This window comes from Chlamydotis macqueenii, unplaced genomic scaffold (assembly GCF_036417535.1).
Source record: "Chlamydotis macqueenii isolate bChlMac1 unplaced genomic scaffold, bChlMac1.mat HAP1_SCAFFOLD_58, whole genome shotgun sequence".
Classification (NCBI taxonomy): Eukaryota; Metazoa; Chordata; class Aves; order Otidiformes; family Otididae; genus Chlamydotis; species Chlamydotis macqueenii.
This window is the reverse complement of record NW_028239229.1, coordinates 125,933-136,663: the sequence shown is the minus strand read 5'-3', so window position 1 is coordinate 136,663 and position 10,731 is coordinate 125,933. Positions and strand designations below refer to the sequence as shown.

General features: G+C 56.0%; 1 long non-coding RNA gene across 1 annotated transcript; it reads right to left on the bottom strand.

Moving 5' to 3' along the window:
- Positions 1-1,540: 1,540 nt before the first annotated feature.
- LOC147596002 (uncharacterized) lies at positions 1,541-3,690 on the bottom strand. The gene is made up of 3 exons (XR_015261661.1): positions 3,626-3,690; positions 3,457-3,577; positions 1,541-1,593 (listed from the first exon to the last, which is right to left on the bottom strand). It is a non-coding gene; the product is annotated as an uncharacterized LOC147596002 (long non-coding RNA).
- Positions 3,691-10,731: the final 7,041 nt, after the last annotated feature.

Genomic DNA, 10,731 nt, shown 5'->3' with positions numbered 1-10,731 from the left:
TATAGCGAACCCCCTGCCCCATAGCGATGCCCCCCGACAGCCCACAACCCCCTAGCGACCCACAAGTGCCCAACCAAGAGACCCCACTAACTTCCTCCAGCCCCATAGCGCCCCATGGCCATGCCCCCCTGCCCCATAGCGACCCCCCCTGCCCCATAGCGACCCCCCAGCCCCACAGCCACGCCCCCCGAGAGCCCCCAGCGACCCACAAGTACCCAACCAAGAGACCCCACTAACCTCCTCCAGCCCCATAGCGCCCCACGGCCATGCCCCCCCGCCCCATAGCGACCCCCCCCAGCCCCATAGCGACCCCCCAGCCCCATAGCCAAGCCCCCAACCCCCCAGCGACCCACAAGTGCCCAGAGACCCCACTAACCTCCTCCAGCCCCATAGCGCCCCACGGCCATGCCCCCCCGCCCCATAGCGACCCCCCCAGCCCCATAGCGACCCCCCAGCCCCACAGCCGAGCCCCCAACCCCCCAGCGACCCACAAGTGCCCAGAGACCCCACTAACCTTCTCCAGCCCCATAGCGCCCCACGGCCACGCCCCCCCGCCCCATAGCGACCCCCCAGCCCCATAGCGAACCCCCTGCCCCATAGCGATGCCCCCCGACAGCCCACAACCCCCTAGCGACCCACAAGTGCCCAACCAAGAGACCCCACTAACTTCCTCCAGCCCCATAGCGCCCCATGGCCATGCCCCCCTGCCCCATAGCGACCCCCCCTGCCCCATAGCGACCCCCCAGCCCCACAGCCACGCCCCCCGAGAGCCCCCAGCGACCCACAAGTACCCAACCAAGAGACCCCACTAGCCTCCTCCAGCCCCATAGCGCCCCACGGCCATGCCCCCCCGCCCCATAGCGACCCCCCCAGCCCCATAGCGACCCCCCAGCCCCATAGCCAAGCCCCCAACCCCCCAGCGACCCACAAGTGCCCAGAGACCCCACTAACCTTCTCCAGCCCCATAGCGCCCCACGGCCATGCCCCCCCGCCCCATAGCGACCCCCCCAGCCCCATAGCGACCCCCCAGCCCCATAGCCAAGCCCCCAACCCCCCAGCGACCCACAAGTGCCCAGAGACCCCACTAACCTCCTCCAGCCCCATAGCGCCCCACGGCCACGCCCCCCTGCCCCATAGCGACCCCCCAGCCCCATAGCGACCCCCCAGCCCCACAGCCACACCCCCCTGCCCCATAGCGACCCCCCCCGCCCCATAGCGACCCCCCCAGCCCCACAGCCACGCCCCCCAGCCCCACAGAACCTCCCCCGAGATTCCCGCAGCCCTGCATTCCCCCAAATCTGCCCCCCACCCTGCCCCACACCCCGCCCCACGCCCCGCCCCACATCTCACCCCAAATTTAGCCAGGACGAAGGCGCCGGCGCCCACCCCGATGCCCACGACGCTGGCGATGCTGGGGGGGTGGGCGGGGTCAGGCCGGTGCTGGCCCCGCCCCCCCCGTCCCGTCCCGCTACGGGTCAGGGGCCCCCTCCCCGCCCCACAGCGCCGTGGGGCACCCCCCCGCCCACTCACTTGAGGTGCCGGAGGACGCAGGGGACGATTTCGGCCAGTTGCTCCAGGGAGGGGTACTGGTACCTGCGGGGGAGGGGCGGGGGGCGGGGGGGGAGGGGCGACAGGGGGAGGGGCAAGGGGTCAATCGGGGGTCGAGGTGGGGGGAGGGGCGGGCGAGGGGACCAATGAGGTGAAGCGATGGCGGTTGGGGGGGGGGGGAGGGGTGCGTAGGGTGATGCTGCGATGTGATGGCGGTCGAGGTGGGGGGACGGGGGGGCGGGGGGTCAACTGGGGGGGGGGAAGGGGTGGGGGGGTCAACAGAGAGACGACAGGGTCAACTGGGGGTTAATGGGGGCAACTGGGGGTTAGTGGGGGGCAACTGGGGGTTAATGGGGGTCAGTGGGGTCAACTGGGGGTTAATGGGGGGCAACTGGGGGTTAATGGGGGTCAACTGGGGGTTAGTGGGGGGCAACTGGGGGTTAATGGGGGTCAGTGGGGTCAACGGGGGGTTAATGGGGGTCAACTGGGGGTTAATGGGGGTCAACGGGGGGCTTATGGGGGGCAACTGGGGGTTAATGGGGGAAACTGGGGGTCAATGGGGGGCAACTGGGGGTCAATGGGGGCAACTGGGGGTTAATGGGGGTCAACAGGGGGTCAACTGGGGGTTAATGGGGGCAACTGGGGGTTAATGGGGGTCAATGGGGGGCTTATGGGGGGCAACTGGGGGTTAATGGGGGCAACTGGGGGTTAATGGGAAGCAACTGGGGGTCAATGGGGGCAACTGGGGGTTAATGGGGGTCAACAGGGGGTTAACTGGGGGTTAATGGGGGTCAGTGGGGTCAACTGGGGGTTAATGGGGGTCAACTGGGGGTTAATGGGGGTCAACGGGGGGTCAACTGGGGTTTAATGGGGGTCAACTGGGGGTTAATGGGGGTCAACGGGGGGTCAACTGGGGTTTAATGGGGGTCAACTGGGGGTTAATGGGGGTCAACTGGGGGTTAATGGGGTCAATGGGGGGTCAATGGGGGTCAACTGGGGGTTAATGGGGGTCAACTGGGTGTTAATGGGGGCAACCAGGTGTTACTGGGGGTCACTGGGGGTTAATGGGGGTCAACTGGGGGTTAATGGGGGTTAACAGGCGTCAATGGGGGTCAACTGGGGGTTAATGGGTGCAACTGGGGGTTAATGTGGGGCAACTGGGCCTTAATGGGGGTCAACGGGGGTCAATGGGGGTCAACTGGGGGTTAATGCGGGCAACTGGGGATTAATGGGGGTCAACGGGGGGTTAATGGGGGTCAGTGGGGTCAACTGGGGGTCACTGGGGGTCAATGGGGGGCAACGGGGGGTCAATGGGGGTCAACGGGGGGTCAATGGGGGTCAACTGGGGGTTAATGGGGGTCAACGAGGGGTTAATGGGGGCAACTGGGGGTTAATGGGGGTCAGTGGGGTCAACGGGGGGTCAATGGGGGTCAACAAGGGGTTAATGGGGGCAACTGGGGGTTAATGGGGGCAACTGGGGGTTAATGGGGGTCAGTGGGGTCAACGGGGGGTTAATGGGGGTCAACTGGGGGTTAATGGGGGTCAACGGGGGTTAATGGGGGCAACTGGGGGTTAATGGGGGTCAACGGGGGGTTAATGGGGGCAACTGGGGGTTAATGGGCGTCAGTGGGGTCAACGGGGGGTTAATGGGGGTCAATGGGGGTCAACTGGGGGTTAATGGGGGCAACTGGGGGTTAATGGGGGTCACTGGGATCAACTGGGGGGGTCCGTGGGGTCAACTGGGGGGGCAGTGGGGTCAACCGGGTCGTCAGAGGGGTCAACGCAGTCAACTGGGAGTCACTGGGGTCAACTGGGGGGGCAGTGGGGTCAACAGGGGGGTCAGTGGGGTCAACCTGGGGGTCACTGGGGTCAACTGGGGGGGAGCGGAAGAGGGGAGTGCAGACGCACCCCGGGGGGTAGGGCGGGGCGCCCACCTCCATGCCGGGGGGGTCGAGGTGGACGAGCAGGGAGTGGCTGGCGACCTCCCGCATCTCGGGGTGGGCGAAGAGCGGGGCGAAGCACGAGGCGTCTGCGGGGGAGGGGCGCGGCGGGAGAGGGGGAAGGGGGCGGGACTCACGCGTGTGGCCCACGTCCGGCAGCATCAGCAGGGCGGGGCGACCAGGGCGGGGCGCGCCCTCCAGCACCACGTGAACAGGCCCCAACGGCGTCTCCAACACCGCCCCCTGCTGGCCGGGAGGACCGGACACCGGAACGGGGAGTGGTCGCCGCCACACGGCCCACAGGTTCGCCCCCAAAATCTCGCGATTTCCCCCAAGATTCCCACCTTTTGCCCGCCAAATCCCGCATTTTTGCCCCAAATTACCCCATTTCGCACCAAAATCCCCCATTTTGCCCCAAAATCTAACGATTCCCCCCAAATTCCCCCATTTTGCCCCCCAAATCCCGCTTTTTTGCCCCAAATTCCCCCATTTCACACCAAAATCCCACATTTTGCCCCCAAAATCCGGGATTTCACCCCAAATTCCCACATTTTGCCCCCAAAATCCCCCATTCTTGCCCAAAATTCCCGCATTTCGCACCAAAATCCCACATTTTGCCCCCAAAATCCCGTGATTTCCCCCAAATTCCCACAATTTGCCCCCCAAATCCCGCATTTTTGCCCAAATTCCCTCATTTCACACCAAAAGCCCACATTGTTGCCCCAAAATCCTGGAATTTCCCCCCAAATTCCCACATTTTGCCCCACAAATCCCCCATTTTTCCCCCCAAATTCCCGCATTCCGCACCAAAATCCCACATTTTGCTCCCAAAATCCTGTGATTTCCCCAAATTCCCCCATTTTGCCCCCCAAATTCCCGCATTTTTGCCCCAAATTCCCGCATTTTTACCCCAAATTCCCCCATTTCGCACCAAAATCCCACATTTTGCCCCCAAAAGCCCGTGATTTCCCCCAAATTCCCCCGTTTCGCCCCCCAAATTCCCGCATTTTTGCCCCAAATTCCCACATTTTGCCCCAAATTCCCCCATTTCGCACCAAAATCCCACATTTTGCCCCCAAAAGCCCGTGATTTCCCCCAAATTCCCCCGTTTCGCCCCCCAAATCCCCCATTTTTGCCCCAAATTCCCGCATTTCGCACCAAAAGCCCACATTTTGCCCCAAAATCCAGGAATTTCCCCCCAAATTCCCCCATTTTGCCCCCCAAATCCCCCATTCTTGCCCCAAATTCCCCCATTTCGCACCAAAATTCCCACATTTTGCCCCAAATTCCCCCATTTCGCACCAAAATCCCACATTGTTGCCCCAAAATCCCGCGATTTCCCCCCAAATTCCCCCGTTTTGCCCCCAAATGCCGCATTTTTGCCCAAAATTCCCACATTTCGCATCAAAATCCCACATTTTGCTCCCAAAATGCTGTGATTTCCCCATATTCCCCCATTTTGCCCCCCAAATCCTGCATTTTTGCCCCAAATTCCCCCATTTTCCACCATAATTCCCACATTTTGCCCCAAATTCCCCCATTTCGCACCAAAATCCCACATTGTTGCCCCAAAATCCCGTGATTTCCCCCCAAATTCCCCCGTTTTGCCCCCAAATGCTGCATTTTTGCCCAAAATTCCCACATTTTACACCAAAATCGCACATTTTGCCCCCAAAATCCCCCATTTTTGCCCCAAATTCCCGCATTTTAGCCCCAAATCCCGCTTTTTTGCCCCAAATTCCCCCATTTTGCACCAAAATTCCCACATTTTGCCCCAAATCCCCCCATTTCACACCAAAATCCCACATTTTGCCCCCAAAATCCCGCAATTTCCCCCCAAATTCCCCCATTTTGCCCCCAAAATCCCACATTTTTGCCCCAAATTCCCCCATTTCACACCAAAATCCCCCATTTTGCCCCCAAAATCCCCCATTTTTCCCCCAAATTCCCGCATTTCGCACCAAAATCCCACATTTTGCTCCCAAAATGCTGTGATTTCCCCAAATTCCCCCATTTTGCCCCAAATTCCCGCATTTTTGCCCCAAATTCCCCCATTTCACACCAAAATCCCACATTTTGCCCCCAAAATCCCGCAATTTCCCCCCAAATTCCCCCATTTTGCCCCCAAAATCCCACATTTTTCCCCCAAATTCCCGCATTTCGCACCAAAATCCCACATTGTTGCCCCAAAATCCCGCGATTTCCCCCCAAATTCCCCCGTTTCGCCCCCAAATGCCGCATTTTTGCCCAAAACTCCCACATTTCACACCAAAATCCCACATTTTGCCCCCAAAATCCCCCATTTTTCGCCCAAATTCCTGCATTTTTGCCCCAAATCCCGCTTTTTTGCCCCAAATTCCCCCATTTTTCACCAAAATCCCACATTTTGCCCCAAATTCCCCCATTTCACACCAAAATCCCCCATTCTTGCCCCAAATTCCCCCATTTCGCACCAAAATCCCACATTGTTGCCCCAAAATCCCGTGATTTCCCCCCAAATTCCCCCGTTTCGCCCCCAAATGCCGCATTTTTGCCCAAAACTCCCACATTTCACACCAAAATCCCACATTTTGCCCCCAAAATCCCCCATTTTTCGCCCAAATTTCTGCATTTTTGCCCCAAATCCCGCTTTTTTGCCCCAAATTCCCCCATTTTTCACCAAAATCCCACATTTTGCCCCAAATTCCCCCATTTCACACCAAAATTCCCACATTTTGCCCCAAATCCCCCCATTTCACACCAAAATCCCACATTTTGCCCACTGAAAAGGGAAGCTAGGGAAGGAATTTGTCCTGTCATAGAGCGGTTCATAGAACTAAGACTACTAAAAGAATGTGAGTCAGAATTCAATACACCTGTACTTCCAGTTAAGAAACCTGATGGGTCCTATAGGATAGTTCAAGACTTAAGAGCCATCAACAAAATAACAGAGGACCTGTGGTAGCTAACCCCTATACCCTATTAACCATGCTAAAACCTGATTTAGCTTGGTTTACGGTCCTAGATTTAAAAGATGCTTTCTTTTGCCTCCCTCTCCATGAAGCCAGCCAGAAAATTTTTGCTTTTGAATGGGAAAATCCCAAAAGTGGTCGAAAGACCCGGCTCACATGGACGGTGTTGCCGCAGGGTTTTAAAAATAGCCCCACAATTTTTGGGAATCAGCTAGCAAAGGACTTGGAATCATGGGAACCACCATCAGAAGAAGGGAAGGTGTTACAATATGTAGACGACCTTCTTATTGCAACCAGAACCAAAGAATCCTGTGTCATTTGGACCGTGAGTCTGTGAAATTTCCTGGGACTACAGGGATATCGGGTTTCTAAGAAAAAGGCACAGGCGTTGTTACAACCCCAGGTCACGTACCTGGGGTACGAGATCAGTGCCGGACAACGGATCCTAGGACAAGCCCGGAAAGAGGCCATATGCCAAAGCCCCCGACCACAAACTATAAAGGAACTACGGACATTCTTAGGAATGACGGGTGGTGCCAACTTTGGATATGTGATTATGGTCTGCCTGTTAAGCCACTCTATTCCCTGATAGCAGCTAACCAAAAGGATCTCCAGTGGGATGCTGAGTCAGATCGAGCCTTCCAGCAGCTGAAGAAAGCCCTGATGTCGGCATCGGCATTGGGACTTCCTGATGTGAGTAAGCCATTTTTTCTATTTTCCCACGAAAAACAAGGAATGGCACTAGGAATATTGGCACAAGATTTGGGACCATACAGACGGGCGGTAGCATACTTCTCCAAACAGCTGGATGCCGCTGCGAAAGGGTGGCTGTTCTGGTTTTGTTAGTGGGGGGGGGCCTAAGGTGGCAGCTTCTGTAGGAAACTGCTAGAAGTCGCTCCCCTTTGTTCAGTGGACTTGGCCGGGCCTAGGGCGGACCCACTGCTGGCCAAGGCCAAGCCAATTGGTAGCAGAATGTCCCGTGATAACGCCTCTGCGATAATGTATTTAAATAGGGGAAAACAGAAAAAAAAAAAAAAAGGGAGAGATGTGAAGCAGCTGAGCGGGGGGCAGAGAGGGGGAAGCGCGAGCCTTGTGGGCCTTGCAGGCCTCACCCTCTGGCCTCCCGCCGGGCAGCCGACTGGGCCCAACTCTGCCCGGCCTGGCTGCAAGAAGTGGAGAGGAGCAGTTGAAGTGAATAAGATGTAAAAAGGATCCTGAGAGGCGTCTGCCAGCCTGTTGTGAGGAACGGCTGCAGACGCCAAGGTCAGTGAAGGAGGAGGGGGAGGAGTAATGCGGCTCCTGGCCAAGATTCCTCTGCAACTCGTGGTGACGACCATGGTGGAGCAGGTTGTCCCCCTGCAGCCCATGGAGGTCCACGGAGGGGCAGAGATCCACCTGCAGCCCGTGGAGGACCCCACGCCGGAGCAGGTGGAGGCCTGAAGGAGGCTGTGCCCCGTGGAGGGCCCGCTGGGACAGCTGTTCTAGAGGGACTGTGTTGGATACCTGGAGTATCAGGGACACTTAGTGAACAATCCAGACCGAATGGAATTGTTATGTTTGTGAGCAGCAGGCCTCAAGGACATCACTGAAGCCGCTTGTGAGAAAGTAATGAAGCCGCCTGTAAGAAAGTACTGAAGCCACCTGTGAGAAAATAATGAGGCCGCCTGTGAGAAAGTAATGAAGCTTCCTGTGAGAAAGTAAACGAAGCAACCTTGAAGAAGATCGTAAACAACTCTGAGAAAGTGAAAACATGAAAAGTACGGGACTTTCAGGTTAACGGGACTTTCCAGATTAGCTAACTGCAAGTAGGAAGGATATGCAAATGTAACTATTAGAGCTTAAGCCAATCACGCAATGACTAGTAGGCATATTTTATCTTAGCAATATAAATATGTGCACCCGGGACTAATAAATCGAACTACGCTTATTACTCATATTGAGTCTTTTGTCGTACGTTCCTCCGTCGCTCGCAAATGGCGCCCGAACAGGGACTACTAGAAGACACTGCTATCGGAGTGGCGGAGGCAGAGAAGCACCGGGAGCAGCGACCGGGGGGCAAGATCGACTACGCATTTGTCCTTCAGATGCGACGATCCGGAGCCTGAACCGTTGAAACAGGGGTTCGCCGTCTGCCAGGGCTACAGGACAAGCTGCAAAAAAGGGGTGCCTTAATCAGGGAGCACCAATAGTGAGTACTTAATCAGGGAGTAAAAGGGGTGCCTTAATCAGGGAGCACCAATTGTGAAACTGCCGGCAATAATGGAAAAGGAGGTAGCCCTAGAATTATTATGCTCTCTATGAGAGGACTGAGTTATGACTCGGCCGTCCTAGAAGCTTTGCTGCAGTGGGCAAAGAAAAGGGAATTAATCCCCACAGTTGATGATCCTTTTGAACTCCCGACACAGGAAAAGATAGGAAAAAAGCTGTGGGATGAAATAAGTAAGGGATCTCCACCGTGTGGAAGCTAATTAACGAAACATTGATAAGCATGAAAGCCGAGCGTTCAGTTGCTGCATCTGCTTTTGCGGCCTTAACTCCAGCCGACGGGTCCACCTCCACTACCAGCATGCTGTTCTTGGGTTTAACGAGCCCTGCCGCCGCCCCGGCTCGTGCTGAGGGTGGGGGGGTTCGAGCCCCAGCAAGGACTCCAGGAACTGCAGCCACAGCCCCTATAACTATAGATATGCGGGCACCAGAGGGAAAAACTGCCAAAGGCTTTTCACCACCATCAGACGTACCACCGCCAGGCACCCCGCCACGCTGCGCCAGTGCAGACTCAGAGTCACGAGCCTTTTCGCCGGCACCAACAGCTCTGGTTTATCCCCCGTTACCACCTTCTTCCCTGCCACCACGGCGTGAGGAGGAGGGGGATGAACATTCATCTGGCTCCAAGGACGCACAGCTGGAAGAGACGCTAAAAAGACTGGAAGCCCTAGAGATTCGCCTAGAAGTGTCACTGGGAAACTTGTCAACTCCTTCGCCTGTGCCGCATCGAGACCTGTCAGCATCCAACCTATTCATTCCGAACGGAGCATCGGGTGAGATCAGTCTTTTTGCACCTTTGCAAGGGACGCCGGCGGGAGGGGCCGGGGTTTTGAATCCGATAGTGCAGTGGAAAGAGGTGATTCGAGATGCTTTGATAGAAGGAGAGCCTTTTCCTATGGCATTTCCAGTTGTGACTGATAATACTGGGAAAAGTGTGTGGAAAGCATTAGACTGGAAAATATTGAAGGAAGCTAAAAGTGCAGTTACTCAGTATGGGCTAAAATCATCATATGCTCAATCTGTGTTGCAGCATATTTTTTCATCACAGTTGTTAGCTCCTTATGATATTAGAATGATTGTCCAGGTCGCAGCAGCTGCAGTTCTTTCAGTACTGGCAGGCTGCTTGTGATAGGGCAGCTGCAACGCCTCGACAACAGGGTGATCCATTATTCGGGGTGCAAACTCAAATGCTGATGGGAGCGGGACACTACACACGATCTGATTGGCAAGCGCAATTTGCTACCGAAGTGTTACAACTGGGCCAAGATTTGGCTTATAGAGCGCTTGCTAGGGTGCACGATGAAAAGTCTGGACCTGCCTTTACATCAAGAAGACAAGGTCCCACAGAACCATATGGGAAATTTATTGATCGGTTGCACACTGCAATTATGGCTCACCCTGATCTGGATGATGACATGAAAGCAAAGTTCTTAGATATGCTTGCCTTTAATAATGCTAATAAAAAAAAAAAAAAAAAACAAAAAACAAACCCAAAAAACTAAGAGAGCCCTCAGTGTGCTGCCAAAAGGATCTAGTACAGGGCAACTGCTGGAAGCTGCTGAGCGAATGTTAGAACAAGAAAAGGCTACAGTCATGGCTGCTGCTGTAGGTGCAGCCGTTAAACCGTTGATATCAATAAAGCGGCGCGTGATTAACTGTCTGTAACCCCCATTCCCTCTTTCCCCCCCCCCGCCCCCCATCCCTGTCCCGCTAAGGGGGCAGGGGAGGGAGGTGGAGATGGTGTTAAGCCTGGGAAGAGGGAGGGGTGGGGGGAGGTTGTCTTGCTCCCTTTTTCCTTATCCTGCTTTGGTTTTAGTGATGGTCTGTTTTGCTTGTAGCGGTGGCTTTAAGGATCCCTCCCTATTCTTGTCTTAAACCTCAGGTTTTAGTTTTCTTTCCTCTTATATGTCTGGGCCACAGCCGCCGCCAGGCGCCCCCACCCCCCCGCCCCTGACATGGTTAACAGATACTCCTGTCTGAGTCGAGCTTTGTATAAGTGGAAGGACCGTTCCCTCTTATAACATGGG